This window comes from Rhinolophus hipposideros (assembly GCF_964194185.1).
Source record: "Rhinolophus hipposideros genome assembly, chromosome: 18".
NCBI classification, from domain to species: Eukaryota; Metazoa; Chordata; class Mammalia; order Chiroptera; family Rhinolophidae; genus Rhinolophus; species Rhinolophus hipposideros.
This window is the reverse complement of record NC_138064.1, coordinates 44977361-44998666: the sequence shown is the minus strand read 5'-3', so window position 1 is coordinate 44998666 and position 21306 is coordinate 44977361. Positions and strand designations below refer to the sequence as shown.

Genomic DNA, 21306 nt, shown 5'->3' with positions numbered 1-21306 from the left:
ATTTAATTGATATTTTTAAAGCATTTCATTCTAAAGCAGCAGAATATACATTCTTTTCAAGTGCACATTGAATATTTTCCAAGAGAGACCATATGTTATACCACAAAACAAGTCTCAATAAATTTAAAAGATTAAAATCATTATCAAATGTTTTCTCTGACCACAATAGTATGAAACTAGAAATCAATCACAAGAAAAAACTGAAAAATACACAAACACATGGAAGCTAAACGACATGCAACTAAATAATGATTAGGTTAACAATGAGATAAAGGGAGAAATCAAAAGATACCTTGAGACAAATGAAAATGAAAAATCCACAATGACTTCAATCAACAGGAAACAGCCAAAGCAGTCCTAAGAGCAAAACTCATAGCAATACAGGCCTACCTAAAGAAACATGAAAAATCTCAAATAACCAATCTAACCTTACACTTAAAAGATCTAGAAAAAGAACAACAAACAAGTCCAAAGTGAGTAGAAGGGAGAAAATAATATAGATCAAAGAGGAAATAAACAAAATAGAGTCTAATAAAGTAATACAAAAGATCAATGAAACCAAGAGCTAGTTCTGTAAAAAGATAAAGAAAATTGACAAATCTTTAAACAGACTCATCAAAAAAAAAAGAGAGAGGACCCCAACAAGTAGAAAAACACAATGAGATACCATCTCACACTTGCCAGAATGGCTATTATCAAAGAGTCAATAATATGGAGAAAAGAAAGTCTTGTGCACTATTGGTGGCACTCTTGGTTGGTAAATTGGTGCAGCCACTATGGAAAAAAGTATGGAGGTTTCTCAAACAATTAAAAATAGAACTGCTGCCTTGTGTCCTGTAAAAATACAGGCACTTGACCCTTGGTGTAGCTTCTGTTCGACTTTATATCATGGGAATGGATTGGTCTGATTTCTTAGCCCTCATCTTGAATTGGCCACATTCAGGACAGGGTTCCTGGCCAACAGAATGAAGGCTTTGTCCGCAAGATGACAAGGGTCAGCTCAGGGGATGTTGGGGAGGGTGCTTTTATCTTCCCCGTTGTCATTTGAGGCTTTGATCTCTGGGTAAAGAGGCCATTTATCTTTGTAAACAAAACAATTTTGCTTACTCCAGTTTTCTGTTAATGGCGAAAGAATGGAAGCAAATAAAGTTTTACTGATTTTTGAGACACTAAAACAAAAATAAAGTAGAACCGCCGTAAAATCCAGCAATTCCACTTCTGATCCAAAGAAAATGAAAACACTAATTCAAAAAGATATATGCAACCCTATGTTCATTGCAGCATTTTTACAATAGCCAAGATATGGAAGCAACCTAAATGTCCACCGATAGATGAATGGTTCAAGTTTGGTACATATATGTATATGACGGAATATTGTTCATTCATGAAAAAAATAAAATCTCACCATTTGCGACAATATAGATAGACACAGAGGGTATTATGCTAAGTGAAATAAGTCAGGTAAAGAGAGACAAATACTGTATGGTTTTACTTACACACAGAATCTAAAAACAAAACAAAACACAAAAACAAACGAATGAACTAACAAAATAAAACAGAGGGCATTTGAGATATTGCTCCCTGGAATATGTCATCAGTTTGGCTCAAATAAACTCTTATAAAAATTCTCCCCAGGTTTGGAAGATTTTGACATCGACATTTACTTGATGTAGTATGGAGGGATTCAAAAGAAGCCCTCCCAGGACCACCCTGAAAACCCAGATCCAGTGATAGATACAAGCAAGGGCCCATTGTGCCTCACCAGCGCCCCACTTCACATCAGGTAAACTTGGGTGAGTTTCTCTCAGAGTTTTGGGCATTCCTGTTTGAAGTATCAGGCCATGACTCTACTTGAGCAGTGCTTAGAAAATCCTCCAGGTGGATAAGGTTTGAGATAACACAGGGAAAGGGGGAAAAATAGGTTGCTGCTTTTAATTTTGACTTTTTAACTGGATTCCTTATGGGGAGTCTGAATAAAATATTTGATCTGAATGAAAATTGCTTCCCGAACCCAAACAGCAAATGGAGTGACGGTAATAGTTTGGATCCCCAAATCCAGAGTGACAGAAGTAGGACCAGATATTGTACAGTGAGGTAGCCCAGCTGATCCTGGAGAAACTGTCAATAGCAGGACAGGGCACCCCAAAATGGGTTCACCCTGAAAGAGGGGCCTGAGAGAGAAGAGCCCATGAATCGGAGAGCTCCGAGGTGCTAGTGGTTCCAGTAAGCTCTCGCTGGCCCTAGGTTGGGTATTCTTAGGTGACTAAGAATCTTAGTGGGGTTACCTGAAGAAAAAATTTATATAGGGTGTAAAACAGTCCTATAACGATATCCACTGCATTTGGCTCATCTGGAGATGTGCATGTAAAGGTTGTTTTTCCTAGAAGTTTGTTCAGACTCTACAGATCTCAAAATTAACATGGAAAATTGTGTATCTGAGGCCAAAAAGTCCCACGACAGTCAGCCTCCCATTAATAAATACTAAGATGGCCGAAATGAGGATTCTTTGATACTTCTAAATTAATCTTTTGCACACACAATTAGTAAAAGCTGGCTATAAAATTAGGCAGAATGAATAATAATAATAACAATAATAATAATAAACTATTAGTGACTGTCTCAGAACTTAGACAAAAAGGCCTTCTTCCCTAAGCTAAAGTGAAGCCATGTAAAAAGATTTACATAAAAGAGAAAGAAAAAGTATTTAGATAAATAGGTCAATCTATGATATAGCTTAGGTGTCAACCCAATTCTTTGAGGTATTAAAAATGGCTGTCCCTATTTTAGAAGCAGGAAGGTCATTTTGAATTTGACTTGTCAAGGACAGATACAAATTGTAAAAGGCCTCCAAAACAAAATTTGGATTCAATTGTCCTCTATTTGTGTCTTCCTGTATATGTATGTTGTAAACGTAAGATAATTTTCTACCTCAGATGGTATTGCTAAAATTAATATAAAGGCAAGCACTTGTAAGAATTAGGCATTGTAAAATTCTCAGAAATATAGAAACTAACACAAATCTTTTTCAAGTTCACGTGGTCTAAGATTAACCTTAGTAAATGAAAGTTAGCTTAACCTGTTGGTTTAAGTTAAACAGACATGTCTTTATTTTGCTTGGGTTTTACCAAAATAAATCCATGTTAACAACTGACTTGTATATCTGCAAAAAAATGTTTCTAGAGGTTATAAAATGTTCAAGCTAAAGAATGTTTATTGATTACTTCTTAGTTTTCATTAGACATTGAGGTTTTAAGGGTAAAAATCTCAAGATAGGAATAACTTTGTGGTGTTACAGAAGGACCCCTGGAACACCTCAAAATATTTGGAATTGCATGGGAAGCATTGTAAAACAAGTGATAAAAAACTTACAGGGTATATTGTATGATAAACAGTGGTAGTAAGTGAAACGAATAGTTGGGGATATGGAAAATCCAAGAGGCCACTTGGTTCTTCCCGCACCCTGGCTTTTTTTTTATTTTTATATTTCTTCATGAATCATAGAGTTTTTAAGTTGGACTTAAATTAGATGAAGGAATTTATGAGCTTATACTATTGAAAGGAGACATCTTATACTATTGCCAAGTTTTGATAAAGTCACTTCAAGAAAATGCCAAGTTGGTGACTGATTCCTTTCACAGCATGCACTCAGAAGACAAAGACTTTAGATATTATTTTTTGAAAAGAGCATCAAATAAAAGACACTCTCTAACCTCGTTGGAAGGGACCTTTGAATGGACATCTTTCCTTATCTCTAATACTCGTTTTTTGCCTACAATGGTATTCAAAATCCTCTAGGATGAGAAGCTGCTGACATTAGAGGTAGATGACTATCTGAAGATATCGACAAGGCCTGTATATTGATATTAAATTCAGAAACCAGTTGTTTGTCTTTACTTTCCTGCTAATGATATTAATCATAATGTACCGCACATGGACTTCATTTCTTTAGGACGCATTTTGCTTTAATCCAAGCTAACTTAGTTTACCCTGATAGAACTAGGACTCCCTTGCATTCTTTCCCCAGATCCTTTTAGCTGTACATATCTGTATGTCTGCTCTTTTTAATCATTAAGCCCTTAGGACATTAGGTTCTGATCAACATCAAATTCATTTAAGAAAAAAGCTTCAGACCTATCAACCATGACAAGGATATAATAATTAAACCTCAAACAATGAATAAGGTTTTAATAAAACAAAGCTAACATCTTGGCCTCAGTTATGTTTCAGCTCTGGACTCATGAAAGAGCTGGACTCATGAATGTCCCCATGGATTGAATGCCTCGGAGCAGAACAATTCCATGATTGACACCAGGGCCGGAAGCCATGATTCCTGCCTTGGCCCCAACCAATCAGTAGAGTACCCAGCCCCAACTCCTATAGCAATCATGATTAGTGATTTTTCCCTTATATAATCTAACCACTAGGGCCATTGGGGAGCCAGGTTTTTGAGAGCAATAGCTCACCTGTGTCTCTGGACGTGGCATCAACTCCTTAAATAAACATTTACTTTTTTTTTGCTGCAATCTCCTGCTCGTGTTTTCTTTTGGCTTGGATGTGTGCAGACAAGCAGACCTCTTTGAGTCTGCAGTAACAATAATAATAGTTATACTTGTTCTTTAGGTTTTTCTATATAGTCCAACTGTTTATGATTACTGAACATGTCTAAAGTATCTGTTAATACTCTTTTCATGGCTTATGTAAATCTTATACCAGATGCCAAATATAGAAAAATAAAACAGAAGGCAACATTTGGATCATGATAGTTCACAAGATAGAAATGATCCGGAATGTTTTGCTTTTTTGTTTGTTTTTAGTTTTGTTTTTTCTTTTTTTTTTTTTTGCAACGAAAGCCATAAGATCTGACTGCTTTCCATTTACTTGCACTTCCCATTTGGGGAAAATTCAGCCTCAACTCAAATCCCATGGTTATGTTATCTCCCCATCCCCAGTGGTCAACAAGACAATATCGATACTGAAACTTCCTAGGAATGTGCCTATGACCCCTATGATCAAAGAGGGGAACTGTGGATAAAAAAGGGGGTGCTATGGAATGTAACCTCACACAGTGATACAATCATAAGTTCCTAACTTGGCAGGTCATGGTAGGTAGTCACACCCCAGGACTATAACTTCTTTAGTGAAAGGTTTTAAGTCAGCTCTGCCCATTGTTCTTGTGCATCTAGGTTAACACACCTTTGAAATAAGCCATAAGGACCCTCAAGAGAGAACATAAACTTGTCAACTATCTTGTTATCCAATCCCTGCCTTGCCTTTCTCCTAAGGAAGGGGCTTAGACATTATGTAGCGGGGCGACTCTGTTCGTTTTATAAGGGAACTGATCTCTACAGAGATTAGGAGTCTTGTTCGGGCTTTATAGCCAGCTATACAGCCGGTTAGCTAAGACACGAATTCTGATCTCTTGAAATGATGGCTACATAGTTTGGTCAGAACCCTCCTCACTTCTCCCCAGCATCATTTCAGTAGCTTCCTTGACCTCCGAGCTGCCTCCATTCCATGCAGTTTACCACTGAGAGGTTCATCCATCACGTTGAAGCACTGCTATAAACCCTTCAGTAGCTCCTGCCTTCTTACAACCTAACAAAGTCTTTTGCAACCAGAACTCCTCCTCCAACAAGATAATTTCTAACCTCTTAGACTACTATTTTTCAGTGAAAATCCTCTCCTCTAGGTTTACTGCTTTGAAAACACTTTCCTGAGCCTGTTTCATCTTTTTCTCTCAGTCTGTCTGTCTGTCTGTCTGTCTGTCTGTCTGTCTGTCTCTCTCTCATACACACACACATACACTTCTTTCTATTCATGCCCCTCCATTGTTAATAAACATGCTTATTACCCACTCTTTGTATTGTAAAGACAAATCTTCATCTTTCAATATCTAGATCAAGCCTAAAGGTAAAGCTTTTCCTAACCACATAACCCATCTCATTTCTCCACTCATCCCCCCAAATATATTTGCCTACTAAGCTTCCAGTTGCATATTTTTGGACAAGTAATATAAGAATTGTGAAAACAAAAATAGAATCTGAAATCTAGTTGATGCAGATCGATAAACTATATGCTAGTTGAAAGAAAAAAAATATTATATTTGTTTTAGTTTTCACAGTCTAGTATATTAGGTAAATCCTCCTCCAATTTAGATTAATCCCAATAATAGAAAAGTCCAGATTCTGTGCCAGATAGCAACACAATATACTGAGTCTTGCCTAGCTTACATTTGGTACTATTCTTTCTATAGTTTACGAGGTTAGATTCTCCCTATTTCCCACCACTTTTATTATTTTTAAGCTTCAATAGGATGTTTATTACTACTATTCTCTTTGTTGCTAAACTTTCAAGAAAAAAATCCTAAGGAAAAAAATAAGGAGAAATACCTATAATCCATGATTAGGTGAAAAAATCAGAGTACGCATTTTGGTCTAATAGTTCTTTCATTCTTTTACTATGATATGCATGACCATTTAGGTATAACTGGAATACATTCTTAGTCTCTTTGCCAAAAAACACAGTTGTTCTCTTCAAACATAACATGTCCAAAAATGCTGTCATTTCAAGAACATTGATTATTAACCAATAATTAATAATAATGAAGCAGGTGTGTTATAGATATTTGGGTAAATCATCATTCCAGATAATATGTAGGATAAGATGTAACCAGTTACATATGATTCTAATCAAAACTGGAAACTAACTTTTCCTTTTTCCTTTTATAAAATGTCAGAAATATAACGAAAATATTTATAGAATAGTCTATAAATAAGAGACAAAACTTTTTATTACAATATATTTGGTGTAATTCATCTTTGGCAATATAAATGTGTACACAGACTGTAAACTCATGAAAGAGGGAAACATGTCTGCCTTGTCTTTCATTTTATTGAAGTGTGTAGAGCAGAATAAAGGGCATAGTGAGTGGAAAATAAGCATTAATTGGAACCCTGAATAAATGAATACATAAAAATATAGTCTTGCTATCAGTTATTGTGTCATCTTCTCAATAATGTCATAGCTAGTTAAACCATAAAATAACTAGTCCTGGTTTGCCAATAGTTCAGAGAACATGTGCTTGCTACGTATCCTCTCTGTGCCTCTGCTTATTATTAATTTGTAAAATGAAGAGGTCTGCCTTGGTAACTTCAAAAAGCGGTTTGGTTTGATATTATGCTAAAGTATCGTAAAAACTGTAAAGTACTAAAAAAAGTAAGGCATTATTTTAACAGCATGAGATATTTGAAAAAAACATTAAATTCATTCCTGAGCTGTTGACCTGATTCGTAAAAAAAAAAAAAAAAAAAAAAAAAAAAATAGAACATATAACAGGAGGCTTTTGCCAAAGCTTTACTAGAGATTTTTATATGGAGTTGTACTTTCACAACTGTGAAAGCAGGTCACGCAAATTTAAAGGTAGAGAATATTTACTTAAGAGAAAAAGCCTAAGGAGGTGATGCTAATTTTGATTAATTTTCTACATTCATAACTGGCTTGCCCACGGAGGAGGGATGGTGCGATGACCTCATTACACGGCTTTGTGTGCTTGCTATTGCTCGTTATTGTACTTTCTGGTAACTGATTTGAAAAGAGTGCTTTCAATGTTTTGTTTAAAAATTCATTTTAGGAAGATTAGCAATGGAGAACATTTCTTGGAATGGCTATTGGAAATGTTTAGTAGGGGAAAAAATATCCAATTTTCCGTTGCATACTACAAAAGAATGATTTATTGCTAGCAATGTTTTGTTGCCTCAGTGGAGATAACCTCTTTTTACATTTTGAACTATATGGGAGATGTTTCTATTTTATTCTCCCATTTAAAAAGAAAAGTTATGTTTGATGAAGAGTATTATCAAGACTAGCTTAATTCATGTAGCAAATGTTTACTGATTACTGTGGGATGTGATAGACATAATCTAATGCAAGGCAATAGAAGAGGTTTTCCTAATGTTTTTAACTCATATATGTAATTTACTCTATTTTCACTGAAGACTTGTAGAAATGACTATGAAGTCTTCCAGAGAAAGTTTTATATCTCCTTTATCTTTATATCTTCAGACCCTGGTGCACATAGTGGTTACACTCAAATGCTCAGTAAATGAACAGAGACTAAATAACACTGGAAACCAGGGCCTTAAAACCCTAACATTACTGTAGATTCTAACTCTATCTCTGCTCTTCACGCTCAGTCTTCGCCTTACTTCATTTTCACACCCATAAACTGATTATTGCCGTAACTTTTCCAAGGATCTCCCTGCCTCTGACAACCTCCTCCCCACTTCATCCTCCATGATGCTACCAGATTCTCAAGCATGAATATGATCATTTCCCTCACCGAGCAACATTTCTCAATCTTTTTCCCCAAGTATTCCTAACGGTATATTAGGATATCCATAAACACCCAAAGGTCAGGTTTCAGGTCATTTCCTCTATGTGGCCAGTCACAACTATATTTTATGGAAATCTATTTTTACTTTAAAATGTATGTATTGTGTGCATTCTTCTCCATAATATACTTAAATGTGTTTTAATTTCAAGTTTTTTTTTTCCTTCAAATCATCAAATAAAATGGACACTTGGGGAAAATGTACTATGTGTATCCTGTTGATTTCTTATACTCTAGTATATATATATTTGAACTTTTTGTCTGCCAGCACCCAGGGGTACCAGTACACCTGTATGAAAAAGCTTGAAATAAAGAGTCTGTTCTTTAACAAATAAACAAGGCTATTTTTCATGATCAGATCTTGGAAAAGGTTTGGCCTCACTTTTTGTGACGTCCCATCTTGAACCTTAACTACTGCTTTGCCCAACCATTTATGATTCTCAGGACATGCTGGGTTTCTACAAACCTCTGTACCTTTGCAAACACTGTTCCTTCACACAAAATGACTACTCCTGGACCCACCTATACATTCTTCATCCTCACAATCCTAGGTTAAATTTTACTTCATCTTTACAGCCTTCCTCACCTCTCCTCTCCCTGAATAGCCCAGAAGATAGTCTCGCTCTGTGCTTCCATGACATTTTGGGTCAGGATTTGTTACTCAGCATCTCACTTAGTGCCTGGTGTCTTAAAGATGATAAAATTAAAATATTTGCAATTACTTTAATCAAAACAACCTGAAAATTTGGATAATTATATAATTTGAGGACCATTGCTTTAAAATATTTTCAGTTGTTTTGGCGTATTTTGATGAAAACCGTGATGCTAGTTAACATCTTCAAAATATGATAGAAGAAGTAAATTGACCTCTGCTTTTAGAATGCTGACTTCAGTTTTCAAATCACCATTTTAAGCAACTAAATAGACTTTTTGCTTCCTAAGTAGCTAATATGATTATTACATATAAGACTATTTTCTTTCACATATGAAACTAAATTTGAGAGTTAAATCTCTCATACAGTGAAGCATTGCTCTCTTATTAGTTTATTCCAAAGAGGTGAATAATTCCAAGACCTAAAAAAAGTTCACAATTAAAAATAAATATCTGGATTATAATATTATGAATATTATGATTGGATGGTGCCTCATTAAGAAAGCCTCTCGCTTTGACAAGAGAAAAATTAAAATGTTTCTAAGTGTATTGAAATTGTAGTCGCTGCAGCCTAACTTGTCTATCAGGCAGATAATTACTTTCCATGCATCTTAGAGGTGGGTATAAATTGAACTTTCAAGTACTTATTATGGATGATGTTCAGCCCTTGAAAAATGGAACCGATAAGAAGCTTGTTAGAAAATCCCACATGTCCATCATATAATTTTAAAATGCCTTTGACATAAAACAAAATGTTTGACTTGCATTTTATTACTTTTTTTAAAACTAGGTCTTCAGTTTAAAAATATTTTTTATGTATTGGAGAAAACTGCATTACACAAAACAATTTAGTCTTGAATTTCACCTACATGGATTGGAGTGGAATTCTAAAAATCCATCAAGATAAACAATACATTGTATAGAGCTTTCTGGCTACCATATTCTAAGCAATAAATGAATTTCACAATTAACAGTGGAAATCACCCATTCAGCAGCTCAAATAATCTGGTGCGAACTATGGTTTTGATAAAAAAAAAAAAAAAGGTATCATGGCCAGAATCATGTTTAGTATTTAATAAATCACTTGCAAATGTTTCCAATGTATGCACTCAGACCATGTAAAATAATTGACTCTCTTCTTGGTTTAGTGAAAAATATATGGTCTTTAATAAGGATGGAACGTTCACTTTGAGAACAGGTACTACATGTAAAAACTCTGCGATCAAGGTGTTTGAACTCCTTCATCCTTCTGTGTCACCTCTCACCCCCTCACTGCCAATACCAATGCTGTCCCTCATAAAATAGTGCTGTGAGGGGTGTGACCTAACAATGCCCCAAAGAAGATTATTTCTTACAGTTTGATTGAACTCTTGACATCAAGATAAAAGAAACAGAAGAACAGTGCTTATATTTATGAGCTCCCTTTAGCATCTTTTACTTGAATTTACAGTGGATGATATTCCTTCTGGAGACATGTAAGCCCAGATGAAAACAGGTTTAGGTATTTTCATGTTCACTACGAAATGGCTCTTCTCAGCTCTGTAATCATGGCCTACTTGCACAGGTTGACCTTAGAAATAGATATTAGTTATAATATTGAATTCATGAGATTTATTTTTAACAAAGCATAATTTATAGCATTAAATAGCAGATGGCTCTTCAAAGCTGTTACTTTTTGGAGATTGAACTGTTACTACCAATGTACATGATTTTTAGAATTGATTTCGGGGTGTGATAAAATAAACCTCTTTACAATCACACACCATTTTAAAACTCAAAATAGTAGTAACATCGTTCACTTGTTAACTTGCTGACTGGTCTTGGCTTTAAATGACTTTCGGTCATTTCCTAAAATTACAATTATCCAAGCAATATATAAATTTCCACCTCTAATATTCAAATAAACTTTCCTTAGAACTTTTCTGAAAAGGAACTCTATAAAAATGTGGCAGATGATGTTCATTTGATGGAAATATAGAGTAACTGAAAGTTAAATAAAAATGGGATTTTGAAGATAATATAATTCTAGCTCACATTTCACTGAGGGGAAAACTGAGAAGAAAATAATTTGGCTACGGCCAGACCATTGAAGTACTAAATCAAATGTTCATGGCACTTGGTTCATTCTCCTCTGTCATACAGTAGCCTTTAAACTAGATATTTATGTTACTTATATATTTTGAAAATATCATCAGTTTTATATTAATACATTGTACATTATTTCTTAAAAATAGTCATACATAGAATTATTCCAATATACCATTTTGCCTTTTGTTTCTACATTTTTTTTTCTTTTCTTCAATGTAAAGAAAAAATTGTACTTCGTGGTTTGTGATTAGAGCAGATTGATTTGAGTCTCAGTTTTTCAAATAGAGGTAATTTGTGGCTTTTGTGGTCAGAATATTGGTGAAGAAGATTTTCTAAATAGTAGCATTCTCTACTGAATTAAAATTAGGGGTTGACCAAAGAAAATTTCTTCTGTATCTATTATTAAAATGCCACTTGTTGAACAAATTGTGTTTTAATCATAAAATTGAGAGAAATGTTTGGGAACAAGGCGTTGGGGAATATTTTTAGAAAATTTATAATTTTACTTATGCAAAAATGCAGTAGTCAGTAGTTATGTACATAACTATACACAGTTGTGTACATAACTATACACAGAGTAGATGCAGTAGGCTTATTTACCTTTCATATTTCTTAAATTTTGATATTTAAACATTTTATGTAATTGATATTCAAGTATTATCAGCATTAAATACTTCATATCATCTTGAAAGTTTTCTTTACTTAAATAGTCATGAGTACAGTACATTGAGTTAGATATTTTGCTTAATAATTTTGTATTTTGGGGAAATAATTATATTACCTTTTCAGAAACAGGCTAATATTAATGAACAGAAAATTATGTTAGTAAATACATTTTCATGTGACTTTTTTATACTCTGATTTGAAATATGGCATGTTATTCCCTGAGATTGCCCAAGTTTATTAAAACAGTTATAGCTGGTTGGTAGGAAATAACATGTTTGTCACTAAATAGTAGCATCTTGCAGATAGCTAAAAATATTTGTTGGTTGGTTGATTATTAAGTGATGCATTTGACTCACTTTATAGAATAACATTGTTTTCTAAATAATGAATTATTATGTTTACACTAGAATAAAAAATAGGAAAGTCATTTAACTGTTGCTAAATATAAAACTCAAGTTAAAGTTTTTCCTTATTCCACCAGTTACTCTGCTTTCCTATATAATTTATAAGACTGAAACATAAGATTTCAACATTTAAAAACATTAATTTGCTCAATAAGAACGTGCCACTTACCTAATTTATTATATATTTATTTTCATATGTGCCTTTAAGTATCTCAGTTTCTCATTTTTATCCTATGAATAATCTGAATAGAAAAAGAGTTACACATCCCAAGGTTGTATGCTGAATTGTGGGGAAAAATAAAGTTTTATTTAAAAGTTTTGGTAATAGCCACCAGTCACAAAGAAAGTTCAGGAAATTTATGGAAAAAAATTTAATAACTTTTAATTAGTCATTATACTTTAAAAAGTCTTCATTATAACTGTGCTAGAGACCGTTCATATGAACATTCAGAAATCAGAGAAAATAAAGTCTTAGTTATTTTGTGAAAGCATCATTCTGTGGATATTCAACTGCAGAATTATTATGAAATGTGGAAAAACAGAAGGACTTATGTTTGCATAAAACAAACACTGGTTAAAATTATTTATTTTATAATTATTTATGACAATCATATGGTGACATACCGCCTGATGCCTAGAGTTGCTATTTTGATTATTATTGCTTGTTTGTATTTTAGACTTGAAATTATAAACAAAGCACCTGCCATGATACAATTCATAGGTGATAAATGCAATGTTAATGTATTCATCCTACAACTCTTCATCTGGTAGCAAGTCTTAGACTCCTCTGCCTTATCCACGATCACTGTTTGAACAAGGAACAGAAAGCACGAAAAACAATACTAGGGTGATATTTGACATAGTGACAGTTGATAGAAGCATTGTATATAGAGAAAGCATGCCTGTAATCAGAGGCTAAAATGCATTTCTGCACTGGAGCTCAAGGTAAACAGAAGTACAAAGGTTATCATACCTTTATTTATTAATAGTTCTTGTACACAAAATGTCTATGATCAATTTTTTCATTTCAGATAATGACATGCCAAAATTACTTGAAAATGGTTATTAAATGTTCTAGCTAATCTAATTTCATTTCAGTTCATTATTACATAAATCATTTGAAATGCAACCATACAAAAATAAACAAGTTCTATCTGGTGGCAGCCATGAAGACACACCTTTCATATCTTGATTGCAGGGAGTGTAATTGCATGAGGACCTAGTTGTTGCACTCTGAAATTCATTTTGGCATTTACACCAACTTTGTGCTTCCCATTGGGCCTCTCCATTCAGTGACTGAGGACAGCTGGGATATTAAGGCAGGCTTATTTCTGGGAGATATGGGATGCCCCTGACAGTCAACATTGTCTAGGAAATGCCCCAACAGCCTTGCTGAACTTTCCTTAGAACTGATCTGTAGTCTAAAACTTTTCCCATTCCGTGCTCCCCCTCCCCTATTTCTTCCTTCTTTTCTCTTGCGAAGACTTGCAGTGCAAGCTGATGGCTGTCTTAGTGTCCCCTAGCCACTTCCTCATGTTTTCTTATTGGTGATTTCCTTAATACATCTCTTACATGTTTAATTCCACTTTTGGTGTCTGTTGCTCGGGACACCCATTTTAACACATTTCTATCTAAATGTTTATTTTGATTTCACAAACTCTTCCTATGTTGTTCTTGGATAATTACCTAACAAGATTAGCTTACTTTGCTATAACATATTTGCATTATTATATTTAAAATACAAGCTGATGTCCACAATATTAATTTAAGACTTAGAAATTAAGACACAGATATTTGAAAACTCTTAGCAAAATCAGATTACCATGAACTTCACACATTTTTTAGTGTTATTTATTCTGAAAGAATGTGTTCATGCATTTCCGTATACTGATTTCTCAACATGGAATGATCTCCATTTTCTCTGTCTTGTGAACTCTCATACATCTTTTAATATCCAGTTCCACTTCAGCAGGAATTACTAGTTCCTTTACCTGAAATTCCAACCTACTAATATATAATAATACAAAAACAGAGTAGTCTTTATCCTTTATCGGAAAAAGCAAGGACATGTTCCTTTGTAAATATGGTGCTTTGCTTATGTAAACTTAAAACAAAATTTACTAAGTTCAAGTAAAGGAAAAGTAGCTGTGTAAAGGCAAGGCATTTGGGCCTCAGATGGGGAAAGTTTTCTCATGAAAATTTTAGAAAAGGGAAATACCTACAAATAAATACCTATGGATGTAATGTGAGAGACAGTCAAAAGCCAATGTTGCTCTTTATTCTTGACATAAGGAGCTTACCATTCAGCCACTGTCTCCCCAATTGTGCTGTTAGCTTTGGACTCTGCTGTGCACTTTTAATTCTATGAACTTACTTTAAACTCAAGATGTACAATAACCTGAATGTCCATCGATGGATGAATAAAAATGTGATACACACACACGCACACACACACACACACAGAATATTATTCAAATATAAAAGATAATGAAATCTTGCCATTTGCGACAACATGGATGGACCTCAAGGTCATCATGCTAAGTGAAATAAAGCAGAAAGAGAACAACAAATCCATGTGATCTCTCTTATATGTAGAATCTAAAAAACAAAACAGAACAACTACAAAAAAAATAATAATCTCATAGGTACAGAGAACAGATTAGTGTTTGCCAGAGGTAGGAGGTGGTTGTCGCAGAAATAGGGGGAGTGAAAAAAAAGGCTAATAAAGCTTATACTCCTTATTAGTTGATTTATCGAGTAATAATACACCAAGTCACGGTGAAATAAATTATTTACGTGTGAATATATAAGGAGTATGTTGTCTAAAAAAATCCCCTTTAGCAAAGATGTATGAACTTAGTATACTGTGTTTCCCTGAAATTAAGACCTAGCCGGACAATCATCTCAAATGTAGCTTTTGGAGCAAAAATTAATGTAAGATCCGGTCTTATTTTACTATAAGTCCTGGTCTATACTATACTATACTATACTATACTATACTATACTATACTATACTATACTATAATATAATATAATATAATATAATACCGGGTCTTCTATTAATTTTTGCTCCAAATGATGCATTAGAGCTGATTGTCTCGCTAGGTCTTATTTTCAGGGAAACACGGTATTTGGGGGGTATATTGGTCTTTAGCACGTATTACTAGCTAAAGATTCAAATACAGAAAACTACCCTCCTAGGAAAAAACAAAAGATATATACAGTGAAACTTAATCTTGACCTCATTACTTCACCCAACCAACAATTTTCCTTCTGATTTGGCTCTTTCTTTTATGACATTAATCAGGCAGACTCCAAACTTCATGATCACCTCTGACCTCTTCCACTTTGTGATTTCTTATGTCCAGGAAATCAATAGTGAATTCTTCTGAAGTACATTTTAATCTATCACTGCCTGTCTGTTATCACAGCCCCTACGCTGGTTTGGGACCTTACAATCTCATCTTTTGCCATACTCTTTCTTCTGTTCTAACACCCTAACATTTCACATTAACTCTCCCAAAGTACCTTTTGAATTGTGTCTTTTTCCTGCTAAAAGTATTCAATGGCTCTCCATTCTTTACTGAATAAAGCCTAAACCTCTCAGCTGGGCATTTCTATTTCCTGGCTCTAAAGTACTCTTCTATATTTCTCTCCCTTTTGAATATATTGTAATATACTGTATGCTCCTTCAGTTCTGAAACGTTAAAGGGCATAAAAAATACGTGGGAAGCTGGTTAAAAGTTCAGATTTCTGGTCTGACATCTCTAGAGATTCTGGAACAATCCCTGGCAAGCAGTGCTTTTCTTGCTAACTCTTAGGCTGTGTCTATATTGTCTTTACAGTACGAACAGCTGTTCTCATTCATTCATTCATTCATTCATTTCACTCAGACAAAGCCTTCTTCTAACTGTACTGCAAATAACTGCTTCATTCAGTTTTCAAAAAACAAGTGTATTTATTTTCTTTTCATAAACATTTGCCCAGGCAATTAAAACAAATATTTCACACCTGGTAATACTCACTTGTTATTTAGTTATGGTTTGTATGTAATCATGAAGAAAAGACTCAAGAATTTGCCTTTGGGAAATCCTTCAGCTATGTAGAAAATTCATCTGGTTCCCATATGCAGACCTTAAAGTGGGCCTGAAGCTAATGCTATTTTAATGCAAAGATGCCTTGTACAGTGTGTAAGTTTGATATTTTAAAATTCTACTTTACTTTCAAATGTGTATACTAAGATGTCATGCAAGAAATTAAAAAGTAAGGTGTCATGCAAGAAATTAAATCACACAGGTGTGAGCAGCAAGAATCTCTTAACTGTTTTGGAATAGCCAATTAAAATATTTGGCAAACACATTTTTGGAATGTCTATTGATTGGACATATTAAAGTAAAATATTTGTTCAAAATAGTTAATCAGCAAGTACTATAAGCAGAATAAGCCATCTGTCAGCCGGGATGCTCACTGCTGCCTTTGTAATTTCTCCAGTTTGATGAACATCTGGAGTAAGTTGACAGGTATTATCTGAAACGTTCTCCTCTCTAGTATCAACACTCCTAACGTGCTTCCTGTACTTCTCTTCTAACCTAAAACATCCTCACTTGCCCCCAATCTGAGCTATCACCAAAACAATTTTCTTCCTGATATCTTCATTTGGCATCTGCTACCTCTCTAAACGCACATGTGGGAACGAGCACCAATGGCTCCAAAGAGTAGTGAAAATTTACCCACAAAGGTGATAACTTTACTTGACTTCCTTTCTATTTCAAGGTGTAAATCAAGTGTCACTCCAAAATGAGTAGTTTTTGCAATAAGGATGAAAATAAAGTTTTTGTGTGTGGCTTCATGTGTTTGTATGTGTGTGTATGTATGAAACACAGCTGAGTGGTTTCAGAGTGTGTAAAAATAAAACAATGAGGGGTGGCTTGTTAGCTCAGTTGGTTATTGTGGTACTAATAGCACCAAGGTTGCCAGTTCAATCCCCATGTGGGGCACTGTGAACTGTGCTCTCCTTAAACTAACTAACTAACTAAATAAATAAATAAAACAATGAAGAGGAAAACGGCTTACAACATTATGACATTTCCCTTCAAATTATTTATTTAGTAATACTTAAATTATAATCCCAGCAGTTTAAGTTGTGAATTCTTAGATCAATATGAAAGAACATAAAGAGAAAAAAAATCAATCTTTGCAACAACACGGATTTTCTCCTCTGTCTTTGCTTAGTATCATTAATGGTGTAAGATATTGATTCTGTTTTAAAAATAAAAGTTCTGCAGACAGTTTCCTAGGGCTGGAATCACTGTTCGTTTTAATTTTCTTTAAAGCTGATTTTTCAATCAATGGTCACTACACAAAGATGATGTCCCAGAAACCAAATGAAATTGGGCTATTTCTAACTTGCCACATTTTTTATCCTCCTCTTTAAACACAATCATGGAAGTGTTTAAGTGAAAAAAGGAATGATGACCTAATTACTTGAGAATGACTTGTAGCCTTGAGGTGCTATGCTATACTTAAAATTTCCATTTGAAATATCAGTAGGTTATTCCTTCCTGTAGTTAACAAATCATTAGACAAACTATGCATCATTCATTGACATAAGAGTTTTTACATTGAATGTACATTTCTGTTTAAAGTTCTCCTTTGTCATCCTAAAATGTATCCCATTAAGGACAGGAGATGCAGGATAATACGCCCCCTCACTTAACATTCAGTCTTTCCTCAAGTTTTCAGATACTATAAGCCTAGAAGAGCACTGTCAACCCACTTACCTCTTATGGAAAACAGCTTTTCAACACGAGTGCTTATTCATTTGGCATCTTTCTGTATATCTTTTGTTTGTCTCTCCCACCTTGCATACAAAGTCTAACAAGTCCGCTATCTTGTGGCAACAATGTTGCTAACCTGTTTTGATATCAGAGGGATTATTCATTATGAATTTGTACTAATTGAACAAACAGTTAACCACGGAGACTGGAAGTGCTGAAAAGACTGTGGGAAAAAGTTAGACGACTTGGACTTTCCACCAACAATTTATGGCTCTTGCATCACAACAATGCACCAGCTCACACAGCACTGTCTGTGAGGGAGTTTTTAGCCAGTAAACAAATAACTGTATTGGAACACCCTCCCTGCTCACCTGATCTAGCCCCCAATGAGTTCTTTCTTTACCTGAAGGCAAAGAAAATATTGAAAGAAGACATTTTGAAGACATTCAGGACTTCAAAGGTAATAGGATGACAGCTCTGATGGCCATTCCAAAAAAAGAGTTCCAAACTTGCTTTGAAGAGTGGACTAGGTTCTGGTGTCGGTGCATAGCTTCCAAATGGGAGCACTTCAAAGGTGACCACAGTGATATTCAACAATGAGGTATATAGCAGTTTTTCTAGGATGAGTTTGCGAACTGAGTTGTCAGACCTCGTTATATATTTTTCAAAATATAAGAAAATTGGATAATATTCCTGTCTGTGACTCTATTAGGAACTCCAAAGGAGTTCCACTGGACAAATTGTCATAGGTAAAGAGGTCATGGCATGGTGCAATAAACAAGGGAAAGCATACACTAACTGAATCTTACTGCTTGTACTAATTAATACATTAGTGTCCAGATGCCAGTGTACAGCCAGATGTTTTTCCTGACAATAGTGCGAATCTGCAATACGGGGCGATTGCTTTATAATGCCCCTCCCCCAATGTAGCCTGACCTGCACTTAATGTTCATTTTTAAAGCTCTGGCTAAAGACCTGTAGAGTAATATTGCCATGTATAGCATTTAAAAAACATACTTCCCCCCAAAAATGTTATTGACGTGTTTCACTGTATAATAACAGATTAGACAGAAAAGGTAGTTGTGATGATTCTTTGAGGAAAGAAGTAACTTTCAAAGCATAAAATGATTTTATTCTCATAGATGTCCCTTATACTTCAATACTAAGTATGAATCAATATAAAAAGGAAAGCTGGTTATTATAGAAATGCCTTTTTAAGAACTTTACACAATACAATCCACTATATATGGCCAAGGTAATGGCAGTGATATGAGGTGTTTTATTTAATAATGAAAATAATATTGTAAGAGGAGAATGAGTCTCCAAAAAGAAATGCTGTTTGTGCTGATGTATACTAACCTGTGTTTGAAAGGAAAAAATGAACTGAGCCATTTTTTCTCTTATTATCAAAGGAGAACTTTAAACAGCAATGTAAATTCAATGTAAAAACTCCCGATAAAGACCACTTAATAAGAACCTATAGTATTTTGATAATCTAGAAAAAGTTTACAAATTTTTCCGTCACTCCAAATTTTATTTTGTAGTAAAATAAAATCTTATAATGGGGTATACATATATGTAATGTCGTAACCTATACTCACTCAAACAAAACAATCAGCTTATGTTTATGAGTTACTGACGTATTAAATAATGCCACATATTACAAAAAAAATAATTAATGGATGAAGGTGAATTGTCTTAATACAAACAAACAAAACTAATTCTATTATGAAAATCACCTATACTTCATTGTTCAAAGTGCCCCAAACACATGGGTGGTATATATCTTGATACTTGGCCCAAATTACTGTTTATCTTTTTTCTTTTCTGTTTATTTTTCTTGGATCAATAATTATTTTTTGAGGTTCTACACCTCAAAATTATTCTCACTAAATTGTATTAACTCAATTAGTTTTCATTATAAAAACCATATATTCTCACGTTAGAATATTTGGAAACTGATTTCCTATTACCCAGAGATTCCTCCTTTATTTTTTTCAATATTTATTGACTGCCTACTATGTGCAGGGCACTCTGCTAACTCCTGTGGGTTAAAAAAAAGAGGCAAACAAAATCCTAGTGGTGAAGCTGGACAGTTGATCAATAAATGAACTCTGGAGAGCAATGGCCATACTAGTGGTCAGAATAGGATGGGAATTGACCTCACTTTTGAGCTCAAGGAAAAGTTCCCGGAGAAAGTAACACCACTTTTGTGACGCCTGCAACCATGGGAATCAATATCTTTTTTCCAAGTCTTTTCCCAGGGGTATATATGTTTAAACAATAATTTATATAATTGTATAGCTGGCACTCTGTATCCTTGGGTCCCCAAATTCAACCAACTGTGGATAGAAAATATTTGAAAAAAATGTTACCTTGTTGCTCTGTACTATGTACTGTGACATGTACTATGTAGTTAGGTCTACAGTTGATGGCTGCGTCTGTTCTGAACATGTACAGACTTATTTTCTCGTCATTCTTCCCTAACTAATACAGTATGACAACTATTTATATAGCACTTGCATTGTATCAGGTATTATAAGTAATCTAGAGATGATTTAAAGTATATGGGAGAATGTACACAATAGCATAGAATGTACAACATAGGTTGTACCAAATACTATGCTGTTTTATATAGAGAACTTGAGCATACGAGGGTTTTGGCATCTGTGGGGGTTCCTGGAACTAATCCCCCACAGATACCGAGGGATAACTGCATTTTACCATATTTGCATTACATTGTAGTAAATGTGGTTTTTATGTAAAGAAATCTCCCTTTCCCCAATTCTCCCTCCTGAATGTGTGTCTCATCAGTGCTCCTTGATTCCCTAAACAGTATTATAATATCTGCGTATCTCATACTATTGATTCTAAAAGGTCCATTGTTCGGGGGGGGGGGTAGAGGGGATAACTGGGTTAGAAAGGTAAATCTTGTCTGGAGAACAGTGTTATTGGAGAAAATCACAAAAATCCTTTGCATATTATCTTTACTTCTGTTTTCTAAGTTCAGAAGAAACTGACCATTTCTTTAATCCAATGACAATTATTACTGCCTTGGTATTACAACAAGGCAGTAGCTAACAAGGGGTTGGATGACACTCTTTTAAGAAAACAAACAACAAAATGCTGTCAATGTGAAGACATGGGAAAAATAAATAAATTGTACTGCTTTTGACAGCTGGGTGTTTTCTCCCTCCTTAACTAATATCCCAAAGGAACTGTTTTACTGAATGTTATTAAGGTAAAGACTTTACGAACCCTAACTTTAAAAAAGGAGCATATTTTACTCCACATATATTTTGTAAAATATTTAAGGTTTGAGTTGAGCTT

General features: G+C 34.4%; 1 protein-coding gene across 3 annotated transcripts in view; it reads right to left on the bottom strand.

Annotated features, from left to right (window-relative positions):
• MAGI2 (membrane associated guanylate kinase, WW and PDZ domain containing 2) overlaps nucleotides 1-21306 on the bottom strand; it is a 1330546-nt gene that overhangs the window by 874210 nt on the left and 435030 nt on the right. The window lies entirely within an intron of this gene.